This window comes from Cydia splendana, chromosome 8, assembly GCF_910591565.1.
Source record: "Cydia splendana chromosome 8, ilCydSple1.2, whole genome shotgun sequence".
Lineage (NCBI taxonomy): Eukaryota > Metazoa > Arthropoda > Insecta > Lepidoptera > Tortricidae > Cydia > Cydia splendana.
Genome location: NC_085967.1, coordinates 4,866,802 through 4,893,060, shown reverse-complemented (window position 1 = coordinate 4,893,060; position 26,259 = coordinate 4,866,802). Strand labels below are relative to the sequence as shown.

The 26,259-nt window shown below is 36.2% G+C and overlaps 1 protein-coding gene and 1 long non-coding RNA gene across 12 annotated transcripts in view; both read right to left on the bottom strand.

Moving 5' to 3' along the window:
- The window catches only part of LOC134792696 (rho GTPase-activating protein 23), a 461,388-nt gene that overhangs the window by 148,902 nt on the left and 286,227 nt on the right, over positions 1-26,259 (bottom strand). The gene's annotated exons all lie outside the window — the stretch shown is intronic.
- LOC134792730 (uncharacterized) lies at positions 2,217-21,141 on the bottom strand. Its single transcript, XR_010144472.1, has 2 exons — positions 21,083-21,141; positions 2,217-2,305 (listed from the first exon to the last, which is right to left on the bottom strand). It is a non-coding gene; the product is annotated as an uncharacterized LOC134792730 (long non-coding RNA).

The following is a 26,259-nucleotide window of genomic DNA, read 5'->3' as shown; positions in this document are numbered from 1 at the left end:
CTCGAGTAATAATCACATCCATGGGAGGAAAGAACTGCTGAGTCAAATAGCGGATATAGGTAAGTTTGTAGGTACCCAAGGCGAATTTTTGTTAGTCGGGGAATGTGCACTCAGAGTGTTAATGTTTTAAACCTCACATCATAGGTACATAGGTATTTCTGGATATACGATATCGATTGCCCTATCCATGGCTGCCAATACCCATACTAACCTTATAAGAATTTGTCCGGTTCGTGCAAATGATTTCACATAAATACTCCCTTTTCAAAACCCCTCCATTAAATTTCAAACTCTATGAACTATACCGAATTTCAAATGATTACTTTCGCGAAACACGCAGGACAAAGTGGCTCTTATTGTTAGAGCATCAGATAACAAAGTTGAATGAGGTGGAGTTAATTATGGAGCCATTTCGAGTATTGTGTTAGGGCCGACGACAATGGGAGAGTATGTGGTAATGACGGTGGATAATTTTGTGGCGGGGTGTCGCAACAAATCACTTTCTTTTATTCATGTAAGCTGCGGCTACCCACGAATTGATGGAACTAGAACATCAGCAGTGATGAAAAGTTGATAGAAAGGGCCCATTTAGACGATGCGCGAACTCGCATGCGAGTTTCATTACATTGCAGGTTTTGATCGGATGAATTGGACGTAACCAACAGTCCGCAATGTAACTAAAATCGCATGCGAGTTCGCGCGCCGTCTAAATCAGCCCTTAAGATGAGTTACTATGAGCTATAGAATTACTATGAGCTGTGAACTATGATGAGCATATCATATACCCGTTGATTTCACAAAGCATAAGGTGAATATGTAGTTAAAAATCCCCTCATGGCATGGAACACCAATGTAAACCCGGAGTTATTAAGTCGTGTACATACAATATGTAACATCACTGCGTCAATAGTTATAGTTTTTGTAACGACATGGTTTCTAAAAATACACAACTTCTATTTATAAGTCAAGTTACTAGTTTGCATTTCCAATTACACCTGTTTCATCTTAATAGGTCTTAATAGGTCTGTGTCCTACAATGACCACCGGCGATAACATATCGTAGTTTATGTCATTTCGCAAAGCTGATGCCGCCTTGTTTACACCTGCCAGTATTCTGTCATTAGGCGAATAGCCGGTTTGAATATCCTGAGTAGGAACAATTCCCATTTGATTGGGTTTGCTGAATGTATAATAAAATAATTATAAGCATCGGAGGCTGTTCTAGACGTGTACGTCGAGTTTGACCGCTTGGGATCCATTAAAAAGAAAGTGGCACGGAAGAGGTTATTCCTGGTAATAGGATTTTAATATCGGTTTTAAATTATACAATTAATTGTGGTACAAGAATCGTGGATGGAAGTGGGTGATAGCGCAGAGGAAGTCGGTTTTCTATTAATTTTCTCAGGTCGGGTTTGATTCGATATTTCAAAACGTGTGATTGTTTATCGAACTCTATGAAAAAATGATAAACAAACCATTTCTCTGAAGTTTATAAAAGCAAAATTGTATAAATATCTCAAGAGTTCATTGCCCCGGCCACGTGGCAGCGCGTAAACAAATGTTTTACATGGTACAAATTAATAACATTTCGAGCAGGAAACCCTTGAGATGTTAAATATAGGGCCTTGCGCAGACGCCGCGGCGCGTGCCGTGCGCGAATGTTTACATCGATAGACACGGACTTTTGAGTCGAGAGGAAAACTGTTCAAAAACACCATTAAGTTTACTGAACTTTGTTCGTGTACTTAATTTAATTTCAAACATACAATGTTACGGACTGGAAATGTTTTGTTCGTAAGATTTTATTTTCCCACTGCGTGACTATAATTGTAGTTTCTATCCGGGCTTAGCGTTACTATTAACGTGAAAGTATTTTTGTGCAAGCATTTATTTGAACATGATATTTTACGTAAGAATGACTGTAATACTATAAAATGAAGACACCATAAGTGAGGTTTATCATAAGGTGGTGGTACTAGTGCTCGACATGCTAATGCCCAATAGATGATACCCTGCTGTCACCTCTATTGACAATGACTTAACTTTCAAGATGACCCGTACTGGGACCGCGTCGTGCACCAGTACCACCACCTTACTCGATGTTATTATATCAACATATTTCAGAAGGTACATACAAAAATTTGTTTAAAAAAGACAAGAAAGTATTAAGTAGGTATTTACAAATCGGTAAGTAGCGAGGCTGAATAATCTTATAATAATGGTGCCCAAATTTGTCCAGGATTCCTCAATACACATTACGATCTACATACGCTCAGCACATCAGCTCCAGTCCATTAGCGTTTACCTGCAAACAACAACAGACATTAGTTCACAGGCAATTGTTAAAAAATACAATTTATATCATTAGGAAGGGGCTACGAATAAAATTCTTACATCATTCACTAAACATGAAGACTCACAAAAGCACGCATAATATTGTAATTACTCTAAGTAACTAAATAACAAGATTATTGGGTTTACATGAAGTGTAACGTAAATAATCTACTTATTGTAACTTCCGCTAACATGATTAAGTATAGGTAGGTACTTATACATGCTGGAATAACTAAAACAAATGAAAACATTCACTAATTAGTGTCGTATAGTTCGGTTATATATCTGATATTAGCAGAGAACGTACAGTCTAAATCTTTGAAGGTAAGGCCTTGATATTTGGAACGAATTTTTTTTTGTTAGCCCAGTTTAGTGTCCCACTGCTGGGCAAAGGCCTCCCCTCCTTTCCTCCACTCAACCCTGTCGTTTGTACTTTCCCGCCAACCCGGATAGAATGCATCCAAGTCTTGGAGGCAAGTAAACTATTAGAGCTAAAATGTGCCCTCAATCATATAGCCTAGACCAAATCCAGCAGGTTGCTGAAGCCTCGTGGGAAAGGGTCAGTGTGGGAGCACTCGGAGCGTCACGGGCCGGCGCCGGCGCCGCTCCGGAAGCGACGGACGTGCCGCGCATTGCTGCTTTATGGCCCATATCCTCACGCGACATAGCCAGATAGAGGATCGCGAAGATATTTAATGTATTTTTGCGTAAGTTATTCATGTTCGTACATGAGGGTCATGAGGATCAACGAAGACTTTCGGTTTATGTTTTTAATCAATGTGGACATCTGGACATCATCGAAGAAATTAAAATGTATTTTTGTGTAAGAAGCTGGTTGTATCTGGAAGCTCATGGCCAATACCTAGCCAACTCCAGGAAATCACCAAGACATTTAAGTTACCTAATTTTTCCGTAAGTAATTTGCTGTCCAGCAGCCTTAAATAATTGCCAAATATTGTCAAGCGACCTAGCAAACTTATAAGAACGCCAACGACTCCCGACTATGCCAATTCTTTGACGACACCTTATTCTTCGATATCGTGTCGTGTCGTATGTTCATTTGAAATGCCTTTGAAATATCTAAGACCAAAAAGTTTTTGTTGATTCCGTAATTGTACGAGTGCCTAATGCCTATATTATTTTATCGCTGGCATTTGAGACGATTATTTGTTATTCGTCTAAGGAGTCGTTACTTACAGTCCTTATTTACTGCTTTTTAGTTCGTGTAGTTTTTTCTACAGTTGCTATTAGTTTAGTACCTACCACATGAAGTTATTTTCGTTACAATTACCTAATATTTTATGGACGCCTTTGATGGCTTTAATATCTGTAAAACTTATTTTAGTAAGTACTAAAATTTCTAATTTCGCTTCTGAAAATTACTACTTTATGGCCCGTTTCCCCATCTCTGTAATTATATTAATTAAGTCTCGCGCAAAATATTTATATCAGCTATAAGATACGTTTCTCAGCCGGGATACTGTAGAAGATCTAACTCGGATATACGCCCACGGTCCGCGGGTAGGTTTTTTCCTATGACACTGTCTCTTTACCTGTAGCATTATACTGTCCAGGCGAAGATTTACTACTGTATGAAAGGGTTTATTTTCAATCATCCGCACAGCAATAAAGTATCCGCTACCAACACCACTGATTTACATACATTCTAGCAATACAGGATATGCAAACTGTGTAGCTCTTTTGGCATCCGCATAAGCTCCATTTTCCTCTATCATAAGCACCTTTATTTACATATCGATTGATTAAGTAAAGAAATGCAGGTCGAAGAATACTTTAGGTGTATGAGATTACGGATCATTATAGCGTGTCTTGACGGCATTTAGAAGTTTGCTGCTCCAGGCATGGACGTGCATATCTTTTGATCTCCCAAGTGCAGGGTTGTCATTCCGATCGCCGAGCGCGGGAAAGTTGTTCGCTCGGACCAATATACGGCTGTTCTCCGATTACACATAGATGTTACAGATCTCAAAGTCAAGTTACGCTGGTAAGCCTGAGGTTTGGACTCGCATGCACTCGCGCATCAGCTGCAATATGCGGAGTGAATTCATTAGTGGCCGGTACATTGAATGTGTGTAAATAGAGCGGAAGCTCTATACTTAAGCCGGTGTGATAGCTTGCGATGTTAATAATAGTATGGCGATTTGTTTTCTTTACCGTTGTTTGATAGTTTGAGATTGTATGATTTAGAATGAACGGTGGCACTAGATCTAGATTCTGGACAATGTCCACCGGATGGAAATAATTTTGTATTGCAAAATAATTTTGGAATTCGTCCTGATTACATTTAAGAAGTTTAGTTGAAGTGTTTATATAAATTAAACTGTTTATACTAAGTTCCTTTCTTCAGAACGATCCAGTTTCACATATGTTAATTTGTATCTTTACGTAGGTAACATGCGCTTGTTTACATGGTTATTAATGTGTTATTCATTTTAATGGAATGTGTATGCATACAATATATTACCATGTATTTTCCTTATATGAAGTTAATAAATTAACAATGAAATCTAACATTATTAACGCAACAAAATTAGTAATGGTCATTAAAAACAATTACATACCTACTGAAATCGCTCTAATTAGGTACCTACTAGTATTAACATCGGGCCAATTAGATATAAAATACATACAAAAACAAACGCAGACAACGTAACTAGAAAGAATGAATCCAGAATAAAATCCACGACATTAAAAGGAATACTCAGCGCTGCATGAATATAAAATCTTTGCAAAGCCTACAATGCTAGCAAAACGAAATCGACACGTCTCGCTTTCTGGCTGTTCCTCGTTAAAAATGCAACTGTGAAAAAATGCATCATCATTTTAAAAATAGAATCGCGAACGCCAGCCAGCACTCTTTTGTGCTATCTCTCGAGAGCTTCTGTTATTTCCATTTTACCGAGCTTTCGCCTCGGGTGAAACAGTCTAAGAGAGCTCTCAGATTTCCATAACGATACGGATTTAATGGTCACATTTACACCGGTGTGGAGGCGATGTGCTTGTTAAGTGATAGGAGTGAGGGTACTGAAGAGTCTCTGGGTGCGAGACAAGTGGGAAGAGGGGCAACGACCTGCCTTGTCGTAGGTCGCGATAAAAATATTGTTCGGTGATGTCAGCCTTACGCAAGTAATGTTGTTTTAGGCGATACGACACTCTTATGAGGTCAAATCTGTTGCTCTAAATAGATATGATCTGTGTCTTTTTTTAGTATAACAGGCGAACAGCTAAGACTGGGTCATTATTTAAGCGTTTATTCCTAATCAATGTTTTGTTGAAATCGTCATATTGTACAGGACAGGATTAAAAATGTGTCTACGAAAGTTACGCGCTTGAAAAAAATCGAATTCCGTTATGACAACACATCTGTATCAAACCAAATACGGTACAAACATTAAGATTTTATGGAAATGTCAAACCTTTAAAGGGTCCAATTGAACATCATCACAAAGAACCACTTTTGTTTTAACACTTACAGTGATAACGCAGGACATTATATGACGTTCATATGAACATGTTTTGGTAAGCTCTCTACAATAACACTCACAGATAAACCTAAAATATCGACAATGGGACGCAATTTGGTAGACGAGCCAGCAATACAAATAGTCGTTAATCCTCGGAATGAGATTACGGCACCATTTGCGTCATAGGGGGGACTGGGAGAAGAGGAACGTCATCAACACCCTGGTGTGTTGAAATGTGTTGAAACGGCCATGAGTTTTGTATGTCACTATGACAGCATAAATAGGTGCTGATCGCCGAAGTAAAAAATGAAATGATATACTTTTTTTATTAGCCTAATTTCGTGTCACACAAAAGGCCTTCCCTTCCCTCGTTTCCTCCATATTTTATTTAATAATGTTATACAACATCAATAAAATCATTTAACAAAGTTCTTCAAACGCAAAATGGAATAAGTAACCATTGCAATGTCGCCATAAAACCCACATGGGTTTCAGCTCCAGTCAGGGTCCATCTTTTTTACTTGGACTCGCACATTGGCGCACTCCCCTGGGGTATAAATTTACTCAATAGCAAAAACATTTCCTATATGGATATATACTTAAACACTAAGCACAAAGTGTACCTACCCCTACCACATCAATTATCTAGATTAACGCTTAATTTTCTTGCCGTAGTATTTTTATCAGAGAAACGAGCAGTAAAACCAAGTCGATTAAGCTACATCTACATAAATAGTCATATATAAATTAGTTTACAACACATGTTTACGGCATCGTTTAATAATAACGAAGAAGCTCATATTACATCGCTGTTAAATGATGTACAGTGCATAAACTAATGGGCAATTCATCCTACATAAACATAACCGGACCCTTTGAGTTACGATCTGCGACATAAATATGTCCACACTCAAGGACTTTATCACTAAAGTAATAGGGTATAAAAATAATATAATTGTATGTTACTGTACCTCAGCTCATAATAAATTCAAAGAATAAAGGAAATAACTTACGTCTGCATCTCAGCAGGTGATATAATATATAGAAAAATATATGAAATAATAGCATAGGACAAGAGGAGCGGGTGGCTGCAAATAAATAAATTGTATGTAAATAAATGATTTTGTTCTATGATAGGCTTAAAATAAAATTATAGTAGTAAAACTTGGGTAATAATACTTCATAGAGAGAATAAACTAGGGTTTTTCAATAATCAATTGCAAATTAAGCTGTTTTTTTATTAATGATGCCTGACTAAAAATAAAATTTAAGTATCGAATAAAATAACAATTTATAAATTGAATTTAAAATGCGATTAAATAATAAATTGTTGGTTCCAACAGGAATACTTTTTAAATATTTATTATACCTTTAAAGTTTAAACAAATACCTCTACAAATAGGTAATTGCTGCACGGAGCTAGTATTCTACGTTTAACGCAATTAATTCTAAGACAAATACCATTAACAATGTGTAAGTATGTGCGAACAAATCCGTATAAACTTGCAAGTTTGAGACACGAAAGTAAGAGACCCTTGTTCAGCCTAGCAACCTTAATGGTAGCTATCCCTCACCAGTCCAAGGGACATTAATATGCAAGTGCTTTAATTAAAAACGCAATTAACTAGCTGTGTCCGAGAGCCCTTCGCGTTTCTTTGTTTTAAGGTATTTAATTGGGTAAAAAAGCATTGTTGGTGCAGTTTTTAACTAACTACCCAATCTGTGGGCCGGAGCGTGAACGTCATCGTAATTAACGGAATGTCAGTAAAAACAGGTAAATGACTTTATTTTTTTATACATACATACTTAGGTTCGGTTAAGAAGTTTAAGCAGTGTGACGTCTATTCTATAAAAGGCAATATTTCATGTGTCAGTTTTACTTGTTTTACTTGTTTTCAACTTTTCATATTAAACTAAGTAGTGGCAAAATTTTGTGAAAAGAGAAGCAAATTGTTCATATGTATTTTCTAAAGTTAAATAAGTACTACCTATTTAAGGTAACTAAAAGCAAGAAAAACAAGCATGTATTTTATTTTAAATAGGTAAATATAATATTATAGCAAGTATTATTATATTAAAACAAAATCAACAGTTCGCGCCGCCGGGTCTTTAATACAAAATGTTGTACATTTCCCCTCTAACGGGCATGTGACAAGAGTCTACAAGTGTCATTGTGCACAATAGGCCCCTTTGACATTACAGCACCCTTTAGTAAAGACCATCTTAAATATTACCCTTGAAACGTATTCAGTAAAGTGCGCCCACTGTGCGTTGCCATACCGCCTTTGTTGTGTATCTAATACACTTTCTTTATTATTATGGCACTTAAAAGTAAAGTAGGTATTGAAAACATTTAGAAAAGGGCCTCGATTTTTTAATAACAGCTCATGACTCTACCAATTTTGAAACCATAACTTAAGTTCTATGTTCGCATAATAGCGAAATTAGACATGGCCGCCTTCTTATATGTCAAATATTAGCAAGAAATAAAGTTATGAGACATTAAGTAGGTACCACAAAGAACTACCAGTACCTACTTACCTCCTGTAGTGGATCTTGCGCATCTGTTTTTTGTATCGCATTAGAACACCAATCAACACATACCAAACTACAAACAAAATGGCCGCCAACGGACATTTACCGGGAGCCCATACGAACATTTTATAAAAAGAACACAGGAGTTCCAACCTACCAGTAAAAGGTACAGACCGCTGATACGTAGAATCGTTATATTTAATTGCGATAACCAAATCGAGTGACATTAAAAAAGTTGTCGTATACATTTGGATTATAATTGGTATAAGTTGGTACTAGATGCCTATCCTGTATTTTTTTTTATGAAAAGTCTTTTCTTAATAAATATGTACGATTTATATTTTTTCTTAGACGAGTTTTCTCCGGTTTAAATCGTTACCGTTACTAGAACATAACTAGGGAAGTGTTTAAATCCAGGAAGTGATTTTTTTCATGCTCCATGCCACGCCTCATTGGACTACCGTAAACAAAATGCTTTACGTTGTTTTGTTTTACCGATTTGGTAGTCAAATTAGATTTGTCTTTGAAGGTAGGCACACCTATCCATTAAATCCTCCTACCTAACCTTCTTTGCGTCGAGCTTATTAGATTGGGTACATTTTTTTGACATCTCTCGGAAATAAAATACAAAATATATCCAAAATAATGATTTCTGAAAGAGTAGTCGCATTAAACCTCCTCGTATAAAAGAATACATTAAGTATAAGAACACGGTAGTTATAAATGTTATAATTACTATCGCTTTAATGCTTATTTATAGAAGCATAGTTCACACTCACTCAATCACACTGTGACTCACTGGTTCCAAGCTAATGAGGTTTCTGTATTTATTGAACGGCTAAAGTAAACTTTAATCCGTTGTAATAAGGTCCGACAGTTGTCGTAGGGCATTATTTTATAAGGCAATAAATAATAATGGATCGTCTTCGACCTTCGAGGGTTAGTCAGCGTCTGCTGTTGGCAACCAACAAAAGGCAATATCGTTATGGGTGTCGTTCAATATAGAAAGAAACTTAGGGAGATTGGCGCTTGCTTCTCGAACCGTCGCTTTATTATTGGGAAAGCATTAATAATAGCGTAAGCGCCAATGATTTTAAGGCTCATATTTACGCGGAAAGTCACATATTTTATATGATAGGCATTCTGCCTGTTTTTTTGGATGTCAAAAGTTGAAATTATAGAATATTACAGTAAATTTATGGGGTGGAAGGTGACATCTTCTGCATTGCAATGTATTTATCGAGACTTCAGTTTGCACATCAACTTGGTACCAGCTATAAAAACAATTATAATTTATGACAAGGGACCTAAATGATGTATTGCAGTTGTGCGATAAGAATTAAATGCTGCGTTGCGCATGCAATTCGAAAAGGGCTATAGGAAAAAGTTACAGCTGCAAAGTTTCCTGTTTTATTTTTAATTTTTGAAGCTAATTATTTTTATTAAAGCTACTGGCATTTTTTTATATCACCGTTTTTGTGGGGAATAGAAAGTACATGCCCAAAAACGTTGTAGTAACATTTACAAGTGGTTTTTGCTCTAAAAATGGTACCGAGTGCGTAACTAAGCCACGTAATAATAGATTCACACGCGAGTGAAAAAAAGGTTGCCGGCAGGTGCAGCGGTGCATTACCTTGTTGCAATTCCAACATTTCCAACCAATAAGGTATGGCGGGTGCACATTATACCTGATCTAATAATTTATAGGTTACATTTGTCTCATAATGTATATCTATAAATGTAAATTGAAGAGTCAGGCATAAGTTAAAAATTGCAAAAGAGGGTAAATCTTTAGAAGAGACCCAAGTTATCATGAAGATGATGATGAAATAAACAAAAACTTCTTTAGAAGAGAGCCAAGTTATCATGAAGATGATGATGAAATAACGATCTACCTATGTATTCGTATCCAATTTTTTCTTACAGCTAATCTAGTTAGAAAACACATATTCTTAATCTTTCAAGCTACAAGAATAAAACATACTCCAGATTTACTATAGCCACTCTTAACCAAATCTTATCGCTGGATCTATGGACCCTATAAGTAATTATTCCGATAAAGCTTCGATAAAAGCGATCACTTCAAGCCCTCGGGCGCGAGTGTGTGCTACCTACCGACAAAGTGACGTGACCAAATTTTTTAACCATCCACCCGTTGACTTGTATGGCATTACCTTCGGCTTATAATTTCTCGACCGTTACTGACGCAACTCATTGTGTATCGATATTGACTAATGATTAACCTTTTTCAGCGAATTCGAATCGTCGGATGACAAGTTGCTTTTAATATTGAATAACGTTTTCCGTGAGCTGTCGCGAATTCCAAAAACCTGATCCATTGTTTTCGTGTAGGTAAGTCGGTACGACATTATGTTAAATGGGCACATGTATGTATGTAGATGTAGGTACTACAAGGTGTACACTTATATTTTATCTATAATTACAGCTATATTCTATTTTACCTATATTTGGTGAATAGGTATGTACCTATACTAAATAAATATACTCACAAAAGCGCCAGTTCAGTTCAAATTATGACTTAGTAATTGTATTAAAATGTCATGGTTTTCCTATTTTGAGCTTATTGGCTACTTCAGCTTGCATAATTTGTATTTTTTGACGACTTACATGGTGGGGATAAATGGTCACCAATTAAATATAAAACCGAAAAACAAAACTTCACAGAGCTGTCACTTCATTCATATTTCGGACATTATTACGCAAATCACCCGTCAAAAGCTGCGTAAGAGCAGGTGCGCAGGCGCCGATAATTGCACGCGAAATGGCTTCATTGACGTTAATAGGTACGATAATTAGCCTTAACATAACACTGATAATTGGAGATTAATTTAATCGAGAGTATGAAATTGTGCGCGGTAGTTGCGGCAACGGTGATCCGTTACTTGACATAGTTTATATAAGCTGACGGCTAAGTGATATTGCCGATTATCAATTTTTGGTTACGACATCAGGGCGACTGTTTCGATTCGTAAGCAGTTTCTGCCTGTAGCATCCCCCAGATAAAGGACGTGTCCAAAGTTAGAAATAGGAAACCAATTTTTTGTCCATAGTGGTGGGACGTAAAATATTAATATCTGTTTTGCAAACCGGATAGAACTCAGCAGACTTTTTTTCTCGTTTTAAAATAGGCAACCTGTTCCAATCGAGTCATCCGGCATCATCAAATTAATATACAACCTTACTAATGTAGATGCGTAACGTAGGTAAACCTACGCGAGTCTCCTTTGTGTTAAAATAATGCTTACTCCCAAATTTTCAATCAAAAGCTTTATTTTTCACACCCTAAATATGAACCCTTTAAACAAGTCAAACGCATGTGGACGAGAGCCCCCCACCGATCCATTGATACGAGCCTCACCACCAAACGTGCGCGCGCGGCGTGACTCATGCTCTGAATTGATGAGATCAGCATTGTCAATCATCGTTCGTTTTGTTACGTGGGACTGGGCTTCTGTATGTTTGATTTAGTTATAAATTAATACAAGCAAAACCTATAGATAATGTGAGAGATGAAAGTTGTGTCAAGAAAAGTGTTATTTTATTATACAAATGTCAGGGACCTACGAGTACAGTAAGAGATGAACAAACAAAAGATATGAACTGTGCAAATTATTATCGAACGAGCGAGCGAAGCGAAGCGAAGTTCTTACATTCGACTTTGAACACGCGGCTGGCCAGCGGCACGTCCCGGCATTTCGATGTTTTTAAGCTGAACTGTCAGAATATAGTTTGATACTCAAGAACTTAAGTAAATTTGTTCTAATTTAAATGAAGTTGGGTAAACGTGTAGTCGAGGGCATTATATTTTAGTCATTAAATTATGAGCAGGCCCGATCAAGGGGTTATTGAGCTAGAAGAGCTTAGAAGGCCAAAAAGCTGTTTGTGAGAGGTCTTGCTATTCTGGTCATTTTTTTTGCAAGAAACATGGTCGAGTTTAGTATCAAATGAAAGTGCTCGACTTACACTTTTATAATATCGTTTTTAAATTTCCCATTTTGAAATAATTAGCAAGATAAAAACAAAATAGAATAAACATAATATATGTATTTGACATTTGGCAGGAAATATTTCGGCTTAGCACAGATAACAGTTTATTTTAATCTCTATGGTGGTGACTTAAATCCAGGGGAGGGACAGCCATATACGAAGCCCTTTATTCGAAAAAATAGCGCCATCTATATTACTTAACGCTAAACTTGTAAATGGCGCTTCAAAATTGATGCAAAAAAGCAAATCTTGTCAGTAGAAAAAGGCGCGAAACTCAAATTTTCTATGAGACCATATCCCTTCGCGCCTACATTTTTTCTACTGACAAGATCTGCTTGGCCAAGTATATTAAACATACTACTCTTTGCTTAAATCTATCAGTTAAGGGCTCCACAGACCTTGCAATAAATCCACGCGATCTTTGATCCATTGCCGCCTATAGAGCGACATAAAATAGTAGAAATTAAATAAAATGGAACTCAAAAATATCCACACTAAATTGTTGCCATGTGTAAGCATTTTACGTCAAAAATGTGACAGTTACGTAGAAAGTGGCGCCCTCATTTATTTTCTATTATTTTATGTCGCTCTATACGAGTACCTAAGTAGGTGCAACAAAGACAATCGCTATATAATTTTTGGTTAACCGCGAGTTCTCAGTTCGGGAAGAACTACTAGTATAAATAAAACTAAAATGTCCAATGATTTCACGAATGTGCTATATAAATAATGGCCAAAAATCAGCTTAAATAATAAGATTAAAATAAATAACAATGATGGTAGTTTCAATATTAACTCAACCGGGTTAGTACCATCTCAGAAAAGTACCTGAGTGCAAATTAAGTACACTTTTGTGAAACATGTAATACCACAATCCTACAACACTATAATGGATGTTGTGAATGAGTTGCGGAAAGCGGTTTATTATTTATTAATCTAAATAGGAAGTTTCATAATACCCAGTGCAATTTCACAGCAGACTGAATATTCAACAATAAAATCAGTGAAAGCGGGGTTAGCATGGCGGGTGAAGTGCATTACAGTTATCTAAATTAACTACTTTACTTTGTTGCTCATTCGTTATTACGCGGACAATGAGATTGTGCTAGAGTTAACGCTGTAGAAAATTTGTCAGAGTCGAACGTAGTTAACAACGTTTTTCATGTTGTCAGGCAGGCTTACTTAATCGTTTCAATGGAGAAAGGGGAGTAAAGACTATGGAGAGTAATAAACCTACTTTACTTAAAATTTAAACAATCGTTTAAACTTGAATGGTAAAAGTTAGATACTGTAGATTCAATAATGTATAACCTTTATCTTATTCTCTAAGAACCTCAAATATATGATAGTATGTACTCGTATGGTCGGCATTTTGTATGGCCACATGTTATGGTAATTGCAGAGATAGGTCCTGATAGGTAAAGGTAAAAGGTAATATAGGATAGCCCCGTATTATCGTCAAAATTAACACGAGTTAAGTATAGATACTATAGTTGTGCTAAGACTAGGCAGAGATATTTACCCTAAAATAATTCCTACTTGAAGAGTACAAAAGCACCGATTTAAGATTATGAAGCTAGTTAGAAATGTTGTACGGAAACATCTTTCTCAGTAATCGTTAAGTATAACGAATACAGCTGGAGCGTCGGTGATGGTATCGCCCATGTCCAGAATTCTCTGTAACATACTTTGTTACTTGCCATAAGTTATCTAGACATCTTCTGACCATATATTGCTGGGGTAGTGGACATAGCACGAACATCTCAGACCTATTCTCTAGATTTATAAATTCTTTGATCTCAGATTAAATAGATGATATAATAGTAAAATGTTATCTATTTAGTTACCACCACCCAGTAAAGCAGCTCATTCCAAAAAAGTAGTCAAGGGTATGCAAGTCGATACAAAGTTACGATATGGCTATGGAGGTTGAACCGGAATATCTTGCTCAACAAAAATGGCAGTGCCAATTTAATAAAAACTTATTCAGGTATCCGCAATCGACTAGTAAGAAATAGTCGTACATTCAAGCTTCGTTTTAACATGATAACCGACATATTCTTATATAAATATAGATTGCTTTAGAAGAACATAAATATGACTCAATATTGATATTAATTGGACTCAAAATAGATCGGCGGAGGCACAATGAAAATTTATGTGTAGTTTGTACGCGATACTGGAATAACGATATACATATCGTATTGTGATACTAAAATAAAATGAGCTTAAGATTCTTGACAATAGACTCTTAAGACGTTGTCTTTAGGCTTATTCGGTGGTAATAACAAGCCTGTAGGTATTCAATGTGCAATATGAGTATTAATTCTCATCAGCGTGGCGTGGAAGCGTCTGGCGCCTCAGATCAAGTGTTTAGTATGGATTTAGGTGACACGTCGTTGTAAATTGTCTATATCTTAAAGGACAAGAATAAATTTGTATGACGTTATTACAGATAATAAGGCAATCATTTTCAAATTTACAATTGTCGTTCCGATATGCAAATAACTAAAGGCAATCTAGAATTGTTTAGCAAACTAAAATTACTTTTATGAGAATAATGTAAATAGAACCAGAAAACTCGTAAAAACGCTCGATTCACAAAAAAAACCTGTAACAGTTGCTAAACAAGTATTTCACCTGGAAATGATTTGTGAGGGAAATTTCCTACCAATAAACCCGACGCAAAAACTAGAACGAATTGAATTACTAAATCAAAATGTATTGTTTATGATGAAAGGCTCATACATGTATGCAACAGTGTCGTCAGTTTTATTACCGGATTGATCAATCATAGAGCTATTAAACAGTGTAGTGTTTTATTAATGACATACATCAATAATATTCGACAGTTTGAAACTAACGCTTGCGGCTTGTTGTTAAAAGAATTAATTACAGTCGTGTAATAATACATTGCCTTTGTCGAAATTACTTTTCTGATGTTAAAGTTAATAAGAATAATATTTATTATGAAACATATTCCAATTTCCATGTAATGAATAAGCATTGACTATGAGAAGCATAGGAGCTCAGTAAATATTCGTTCACGTAAAGAATTTCAGTTCCGTTTAAACTCAAATCAAAATCGTTGTCAAAAGTATTAGTCATGTATCTTAAAACTATACTTGGGCAATATCCTTTCAAAGGCATGTCATTATTTAGGCGATTTCAAAATGAACATCCGATTACGTTTCCATGTTTGCGTCCAATGATTCATCAGGTACCTGTTGACCAGCACAAAAAACGTATGATAAAGATGTTATAACATTGGCAGAGAGTCTATTATCGCGTGGATCGGAGTACAGATAAGTTGGTGCGGCGCACAGCACACGTGGTCATGCGTGATGCAAACGATGCGCGCGAAAACGTGCCCATCACGCCCGTTTGTGGTGCGAGCTTATCATAACATGACAAGTGTTGTGTTGTGGTCATCGTGTATTGAAAAATAATAATTATCGGCGTGAACGTATGCCTGTATGTCTGTCGTACACACGTCACTCTACAGTAAATACAGTTAAGTTCTGCAAGACAAAGCTGCTTTTTGAAAAACTCGTCCAGAATAGATTATAAGACATATATTATAAGACAGAAGATATTGGAAGAAACTGGTGCAGATTCGGATACTGTAGCATCAAAATGAGGCCTCCAAGTTGTGTATAAAAATCGGGCAAGTGCGAGTCGGACTCGCGCACGAAGGGTTCCATACCATATAAAAAAAAAAAAAAACAAAAAAAAAGCAAAAAAAAAAACGGTCACCCATCCAAGTACTGACCACTCCCGACGTTGCTTAACTTTGGTCAAAAATCACGTTTGTTGTATGGGAGCCCCATTTAAATCTTTATTTTATTCTGTTTTTAGTATTTGTTGTTATAGCGGCAACAGAAATACATCATCTGTGAAAATTTCAACTGTCTAGCTATCACGGTTCGTGAGATACAGCCTGGTGACAGACGGACGGACGGACGGACGGACGGACGGACGGACGGACGGACGGACGGACGGACAGCAAAGTCTTAGTAATAGGGTCCCGTTTTACCCTTTGGGTACGGAACCCTAAAAATGACAATTCAGTTATATCTAGTTAACTATTTAATGGTTACGCCTACACCCGCGAAAAAAATGTGCTACTAAATTAACATAACCGTAAAGTTAATCGTTAACTAATTGCGCAAATTAGGTATTACGATGAATTGGTTCAACGACCCTGATGTTTTGTAAATTAAAATTAGGCAAAACGAGAACAAAAAAGGCTCATGCGTAATAATTAGCCACTTGTCAAACAGAGCTGAACCGCGCGCGCGGAAGTTGAACATTCAACGATTTTAATGGTAATTTTGTTAGGTTAGGCTAAATATAGTGTGTTTCTAATGATAATAAACTACTATTGGAAACGTTAAGACGCAAGTTATTAATAAAATTGTAAATGTGTTCGAAACTGAACATGTCTTTAAAAAACTATGTTCAGAAAAAAAAACAGAAAACCGCATTGCATACTTCATTTTGAAATGCTAATGGCCTATGATGCGATGGGATGAAACCTCAACAAAGCCCCAAGAAGAAGAGTGAAAAGGCTGAAGGCCCGGTACTCGTCCTTGAATATTGGAATGGGGAAAAGAAAAATACGAATAGCAACGATATCCTAAAATGACTTTCTGGCTAAAAAATCTAGACCTGAACATGTGGTAGGAGCAACGAACGGAAAGCGTATCTGTATGCTACATATGTTTATGTAAAATAATGAACAGCGAAGCCGAACGGTTAAACGCAACTGTTTTGTGTTATTCGGAACCAAATGTTAAAACATGCTAATGTAGCCCGTATAAATAGTAAAAGTCACTATTCTTTATAAATGACTGTTTGGCATAATTTGTAGGGCGTTCAGGTGGAAAGGTGAGCTGGTAAAAGTGAATATAGATTATTTGGAACGCTTTTGTACTTGTCGACTATTCAAATATCTTGGCATACCGCAAGGCAACCTTCTTAGTCCGTAATATTATGTCACTGTCCAAAGAAAGTTTGAATAAATACCGGATACCTACTACCTACATATTATCATAACCAAACTGTTGTTCCATGCTCATTTAAATACGTAATATGAAAAGTAGGAAGCCTCGCTATTAAGTTATAGGTATAATAAGCATAAACTCGTGTATTATCATAACTGCTATTATTTCATGTTTTTTGACAGTATAATGCGGAGGGCGTTTAGGCACCTGTACACGTTAGTTATCATGTCCATCTCGTTAAGGAAGAGCCACGTCACTCAGCATTGATACCACAGTATATGGACAATAAGTCACTTATCCAGCCGTACTGGATGACGGCATGGCAATACTTATTCCCGTGCCGTCATGTTCGCTCCCGTCTGTCTCTACTTACACCCGAATCCAGGCAAGCGGTGGCCTTGAATCAAGTCTTCATCACTTAATTTCATGCGACTTATACGTGTAGGTACCTACACTTGTTTGTAAATGGTACACTCTAATCTACTCTTGTGATACTCCAGTGCAACGACTCCTCGTAACACCGGTTGCACAATACTGTGTGTTGGGAACTTTAATTGGCCGACAGTCCAATAGAGGCTTCGCCCGATTGAAAAATAATTATTTTCACGCTGTCAGTGGTCGATTTAACAACATTGGTAACGAGATTGTATGTTCAGATTACGATTGCGTATTGTAAACAACAATTAAAACTCATCAAGTCAGGCAACGAAGAGTTGAACAAACTTACTGAATGCATTATGAAGAAGTAATAAATTATTGAGCTGGACATTCAAAAAGAATAATGTTTCCCTTTAAATGCGACACTAACGACAACGAAAAGTACGCAGAGGTTATGAATAGAAATGAAAATGTAACAAAAGTTCAATGAACTTGAAGTCATTCATCATAATCGCGTAAACGCTATCCGATTCAACCGCAGCTATTCAATGGGATCGCGGACCGACGACCTTTAAGGAAAAGGTAAAAACGATAAAAAAATCTCGAATAGCCCCATTAATCATGAAAGGTTCTTTGAACACTTCTATTCAGAATTGCATCGAAACACTTTCGTCGTAGAAATAATCGCTATCGTTAATCATTAGTTTTGTATTCTAATCTTTTAGAAATATTTTCTGCAAATAGGTACGTCAGTATGAAGTTACGTATTATATGAAATGAAGAAATCGCGAACAAATTGAGTAAAGGAACGGATATGCTATCTGTAAGGACTAAGGAGTATAGATCTTTCTATATACCTAAATATAGACTGACTATTGTGAAAAATAAAACTTAAAGAAAGTTACACCTTATTAAGCGGCAATGTTAGGGCCACTTGCACCATCTCACTAACCCGGGGTTAAGTGGTTAAAGCGTTAACCCAGTGTAAAATTGTACTGGTAACCATGGTAACTCCAGGTTTAACCGGTTAACTTGGGTTAGTGGAATGGTGCAAGTGGCGCTTACTGGTTGTAAAGTTAAGACTTATGTATAAGTACGTCATGAATATAAGTATTTAGAGTATGGGTGATTCTTAAATTGTGTCCAAAAAAATTTTTTTTTAAAGACATTTTTATTTTTCACATATTTACATATATCAAAAGTACATACAAAAAGCTATTTTTTGATTCATATGGTCAAGCTTAATACCCTCAGGAAAGGTAAATAAAATGAGTACATAAACACGGTTGTGACAAAGTGTCCCTCAGTCGTGACATTTCGGCATTTTGGTGGCCAACTCGGCTATTTTGATTTATATAGTTATTTTAACATAGCCTAAGTCACTCCTATGACTACGACAAACCTAATGACAGCTCAGACGTTGAAATCCGTCAAACTATAAAGGCTGTAGAGCGTGACAAAGAATTCGATACACATCATACATACACACAAGCGAAAAACATTTTTTTGCTTTGGCAGTTGGGCAATAATAGCAAATGATCTGTAGCTAATAAAAATGCATTTCTGAAAAGTGCATGCCTCTAAATTAATCAAACGAATTAAGAATGACACGACCACGTGTCTATATGTCACGAACGTGGACTCAAAAGTCCGTGGCGGTGACAGATGTTTGAGGCCACGGTCGTGATAATTTGGAACATGTTCGATATTATATAAACATTTCCTTTGATTTTGCAAATGTTAAATAATTAGCTTAATCTGCATTGTATGAGGTATATCTTATGTTACAAACAATAACGTGAAACTGCAACTTACTCTTAAAACTCTAACACGGCGGTGACGCGTTAAGGTTGACCGTTTTTTCAAATGATCACAAATAAATAATTTTCGACAAAACTTCTCCCTTCAGCCATTTGTAAACCTGACAACAACACAGTGTTGTTGTTGTAAATAACTTTAATAAGGCTGCCAGCAGTAAAGATAATTTTCTAACGAGTACCGCATGTTTATATATTACCACGCGTGGTGGTGACGCGAAAACTAATCACAAAATGTATGTTGTTTAAAATTATATAAAATCGTTACAAATTCATACAATTTTTAAACAGTGTTGTAGAACAAGGATTAGTGTTTTATATTTGATATAAATTATTGCAAAATCACTCCATATTTAAAAAAAAAAATCAAATATCACAAAATCTGGGGAAGTCACACTACACGGTCCGTGACATTTCGCAGTTGTAATTATTTTTTTATATGTTTCTAATACTCTTAGGACAATACATTTAGGTTGACCTAAAACTAGAGGTAAATTGCTAAGTATATTGATATAGAGTTTACTTATTTTCACAAAAATACATGTTATTCTTACGTGTTACACAAAAAACGCATAAGAATAAGAATTACCCGTATGCTGCGTAATTGAATTTAATAATACAGCTAACAATAGGTAACGAATTTGTCTTTTTGCTGGGCGCGTAAGTCAAGAATGCCACTGTCCTGACTCACAAGCCAATAGATTTCGTGGTGAATACAAATGGCCCAAAATAAAACAAGCGGGACATTACGTGACTCATAAATGCAAGTTAGCATGACATCTTAAATACAGTAAGTAGCTTAATCCCTCGTCGAGTTTTGTAATGTGAGGAGAATCTTAAAGATGCAGAGACCTTGTCAGAATGAGCTTATTTGTCAAAGGCGAGAAATAAATGTCGGCAATCAGGTGATAAAAAGACCTCATCATGCGTTATACACGTTCACGTGATCGTGAAGCAATATACATATTTGTGTATTACCGGTATGGGCATCTACATAATAAAAACGATCGAACTTAAACTGAACTTATGAACTAGGTATATTAAATTTGGTCTGCAATAGTTTGAGATCACTTGTTTTAAATACAATGTAAAGCTACTGACACTTTTTGGGTGCTGTACAACTCGTATATAGCCATCGGTGGCCCTTGTATTTGCAATGAAGCCAATAGTACATTAAAAGTACTACTAGATTTCTAATAATACGTGAAGTTGAATGTTTATTTTATTGAAATTAACCATAGTAGTATCATAGAACCAAAACGTACACATTTATTATTTTACATCCCAAAGCCAAGAAGCAACTTTTATGTTTATTGAAATTCTGATCGTACTGTACGATACAGCGCAATATCATTTCGAAACTTTCTTAATCTGATAAAGGATATTGTTCCTGATTTCAGTGGACTGATAACCCCTGCCTTCAGTTTTTTAATATTCCGTAATCATTTGGCAACAATGCGGAGTGGAGAGGTGAACGACCTTGTTACGCGCAGTATTGTGCAAAAATTGACTCACAAACCTGCATTGTTCAAAATTTCGACGCTGTGAACTACTTTGTGCATTTGTGCAATGTACCTGTAACAAAACAAGGATGGTAATAAATAAAATGCTCAAATATCATCAACAAGGAAGAGTAATTAACTTGAAAAATAAATAAATTTAAAGAATTCTTTTAAGTTTCAACAAGACTTTGAGCCAAGTACTACTTTTGCTCAATACCTACTCAATCAGTAATTGCTGTTTTTTTATCTTTATAATAAAAGTTATTAAATGCCTTGTTTATTTACACAGTTGAAATAATTATTTAGAATCGACTGTAGAAATTTCCAACAAAATATTATTTAAATAAAACTCTGATTGGATGACTAGAGGAAGAAACATAGTTGAGTCTTAAACATGATAATTACAACACCTCGGATTTTTGCTAACAGTAAATAAAATATTACCCAGAAATCTCAGTATAGTGGGATTATTCTTATCACATCTCATTGTTATTAAACAAAACATAAACGGGGAATTTCATGAATGAAATCAAATGTTTGCTATTTGAGCACGAAAACAAAACACTCATTCATGGTTGCATCATCTTCCTCGAGCTTCAAATGTTTAATAGATCTGGCGATATGAGTATGGTGGAGGAAGTAACAAGCTAAACTTAGACATGAATCAAGATAGCTTAGCCTGAATCCGAGCGCTAGTAACTGAAATCTTCATACATATATTATGTAAGTATGTAAGTTAACAATAACACACCTGACGATCAGTGAACCTTGTATTTTTGCAATATGGTATATAATTATGAATACTATTGATCCCTGTAAACAGCAAGTTTCTCTGAATCAATAGGTTGATGAACTTTTGGCGGCATAGTTCATTTATTGCTAGTCGTGAATGGAATACATAAATATATTTAAGTTGCGTAAGTAGAATTATATCACATCAACTTATATTTTAAAATTTTCGTCTTGCAATCCGTAAGATGACTAAAAATATAGAACTTAAATGACTAAATAAGAGTGTTTATACACGTTTAAACACTGAATAACATACTGTACTGTACTACATGAGGTAATGTTTATAACGATACTCGCTGTTTAAGCGGGCACTTAAGACGATTAGTGTCAATTTGCAATGCGTAAACTCCAGCTTCCTACCCAGTGGGCCATGCCTTGTAAACTAACAAGTAAGGTTGAGAGGCTTGAGAGTACAATCATATTTGTTCAGCAGGAAACATTCTCATGAATGGGTAATTTTGCCAAAAGCAGTAGGTACCGCAACTAAGACAGGAAAAATCATAGTAAACATATTTGCTATGCTTTTTCTGTTCATGGCGGCCAGACACGAATAGATAACCAGGATTAAAAGTCTTAAAAGATGTTGAATAAAATCTTACATGAGTGGGTGAGGTAAGTCAAAACATCGTCGTAGTTCATTTTGACTACAATAATTTATAGAGATCCAAGATTAGTAATCCCACGACGTAAACTAAACGAATCCGAAAACATACAAGCTGAACAAGCCACCTTAAATCACAACAGTCCACAATTTATAGTCAACAGAGGATCTATTTTCGCGCAAGGGCCGTCGCAACGTGACCAGAATTTCCTTATTCGCTGATGCAATCACTATAAATAGAAAGAATACCTAAGATATGAAAGGATAACAATTGTTATCTCAACAGTGCCACAGTATAGGTAGAACGACAGTAACATAGATCAGAACACAGGAATTTTCTTTAGTCGTTTAAATAACGGAGAAGATGACTGAGATGACTCGTCTTTACTAATCCAAATCAACCTCTTGTCTAAAGATAAGGAATATAAGGATAATGAAAGAATTTTTAGTCATCGTTTTGCATTTTTTTGAGAACCTGTATTTCTACTCTACAGCACCAACGATTTTTGGCCACCACACACATATGCAAGATGGTTGTGCCCTTGTAGCATGTATTGTCACTGGTATTCTGCGAACTACTCTTGCAAGTACCTTTGTTTGAAGATGGACTACTCTGTATGAATCGACTCTGTTAGTGGCGTAACGGAGGATTCCGAATAACTGTTTACCAGCAAGCGCGATACAATCTGCATCACTTATTATACTTTTACTTCCAATCATTTTGTCTGCCGGAACAGAATGCTTTTCAATTGTTTCTGGTACGTTTTGTAATGATTGAAATGATTTTGCTGTCAAATATGCACCGCGGGTCGTTATTAAAGTAAATACCTGCTGAAATGGCCAAATATATTGCAATACCATAGGAATAAGGATGCCGACGATCTTGCAAAGGAAAAAAAATTGAAAAATATAATTTGGACTTCAAAGCAATAGTTGAGGATGATGCAAGAGAGGTTAACCCCAGGACCACTAGAGACAGAAAGAGACAGATATAAGCTATTTGCCTTAAACCGTTGAGCAGTAGGGACGGGTAGGTCCGTGAGAGTTTTTAATTCAAACGTACTCTGTTATTCATAAAAACTGAATACTACTTTAAAGTTCTTTGTCAAGTCACTTATCTAAGACACCATTCATGTCAACTTAATGCATCCAATTCACACCATTGTGCGACTATCTTAGTAATTAATGTGGAGTTGTTGAGTAAACAAATATACGCGGAGTTGACAGCGAGCGTTCGGCCTGCGCCTGCGACTGCAAGTCACCGTGCACAAAAGAATTGTTTAATGGGCACGATTTTGGACGACCAATTTTGGACAGGAAAGGTACAAGTCATGAGCGGCGAAATATTGCGATATATTTCTATTAACTTAAAAACAAATAGTTTTAAAAGCAAAAGCAATTAAAGGCTGACCACAATGTCCACAATAGGCATGCAACGCAGGATGCCACGAGCGTTATGGGCACTTTTCCATCAGATGCTACCAAAAGTGTTTTTTTTTGCCAAAATGTGTATATTTGATATTACGGATGGTACAGTCAGCTGCAGATATATCGGGTCAACTATTTCCGCAGCTGACTCTACATATTTATTAATAAAAAGTATTTGACGAATATTTCAGTAAAAAATAAGATATGAAACAGACAAATAGCGATAACAGAAACGGTAGTGATTATAGTTCGATAGTGAACCTATATTTGGCTATGATTGAATTAATACTGTTATCAGCACGTTCAGTTGCCATATCAGTAATTGAATTAGGTAGATATATTGTAATTTTACGTGTCGTAAGATAAGAAATTACAGATTTTTCTAGTAAATTCTCGAAAATGCACGTCGCCCTGGAAGATTTAACGAGTCATGTGTTTGTTACCACAAAGATATACTTATGGGCTAACTTAATTCAGAAGGTTGGTGAGTTATTATGGTTTACTACGGTGTGGTCGATGGGTCGCATGCTTGTTAAGATTTTTTATCATACTCATGCAGTTATTCAAAATTAAGTAATTAAACTACAATTAGTCCCAAACTTCTACTAGGAAACTACTGCGCAAAAATCTCACCAATCGCCTAAAGGGTACCTATAATTATGACTAATGGACTATAGTATGGTAAGGATGGAAACTCCTTTAGCGTCTTCCACCGACGATTCGCATAGCTTGCACCACTCGATACACTTCTCGATACCGCACGTTACGAAACCCCGCGATACGATCTCAGTTCCGATGACTTTGCTCTTCAATTGGATAATAAAACTACGCTTACGTAAACAAAGCTTGCCGAACTTTCTTCGAACCAGATCTCACCGCGGTGCTCCAGATATCCTTGACATTCTACTGGTTCCTTATCAGGTTATATTTCTATGGGGCCAGCTGACGGACCATTATGTAATCACGTACATGCCATCAAAATAGTAATACGTCTTTGTCAGTTTCACTGCAAACATTCACAGTAAGTATTTTTGCCTAAGATGCGAGTCTACTTAGTAAATCATAGAATAGTATTTTCCATAGCGAAGTCATTTGTGCGGTTTTTAACCCATGATTATGGGCCATTAAAAAATGCCCCAGAGACATGTTTAACAAATACGTTAGGCAATTGTTTGTGTTCACTTGTCTGACAACTAAATGATTGATTTGTTTTTATTAATCACGTAACTCGAAACTGACACATATTGTATATGTCATGTTCAATGTTACACGCATTTATATCGGACAAAACGTCTTCTTTATTTCGTAAATTACAATTACCTGTAATTGACGATGTGGCAACGTTATTACAATTTCTTAAACACGTATTTATTTAATTTGTAGGCCGATAAAGGGTTCAGTATGCAAATCGAGCTGTAACGTAATACGATTACGATATGAACGAGTGTAGGTTAAAACCGCTACTGCACTTTCTCTTACTTCCCTGACTAATTGTCATTAGTTTTAATTTAACGAGCTTAATAAAGTATGTTTATCTTAAAAAGTAAAAGTTTTTCCTTCCTTGTCTTTAATTTTCCTAAAATATTGTACGTAATTTGCAAATTTTAAAATTTCTTCCAATTATGATAGCATTGATAGCGTACGATATGTCATTTGATGTCATCAAGATTCGCTTCACTTTTCTCAGAAAGAAAATAAAAACATAACCCATTAAAATCAAACTTCTCTTAAGGGTCTAGAAGTAGGGCCAGTTCATTCAATTTGTTTGGTACCTATGTTGCGCGGGATTAGCGGATCAGTTTTGACACTTTCTACGCGAACTATTCGTTGTGTTTCTGCAATTTTGCATGTATTGGAAGTGCCACGCACGCGCACAGGAGCCGGTCGTGAGTCACGCAGACGATACACGTTAATTGTTACATTCGCGGGCATGCGGGGTGATCGCTCGGAGAACACACGTTGCTTCGGTTTCTTTGATGTCGACGATGATAAAAGCGTGAATCTGATGCATGCATTGTTGTTATTTTGTCGCTGGGACTTTCATCTTAATAATAACCTTGACACATGCTGACATGTTTGCAAACTGTAGTTTACAGTGTTAAAAAAAGTCAGTCTTAACATGCACGTATGTATTTATTCATGCATTAATGATATTCTTACACATAGACACATCTTTGTTGTTTACAGCACCATTTACTAACATTACGCGAGGTTATATCGTTAATTGTGTAGCTATACTAACTATAAAACAATTGTAAACACATCAAGCTTTACATGCATGTACGAATATATTATTAAACGAAAATGATACTGTTTACATAACACCAGTGACTGAAGGTTGTGAAGTAAGAGAATTAATGGACAGTGGATCGT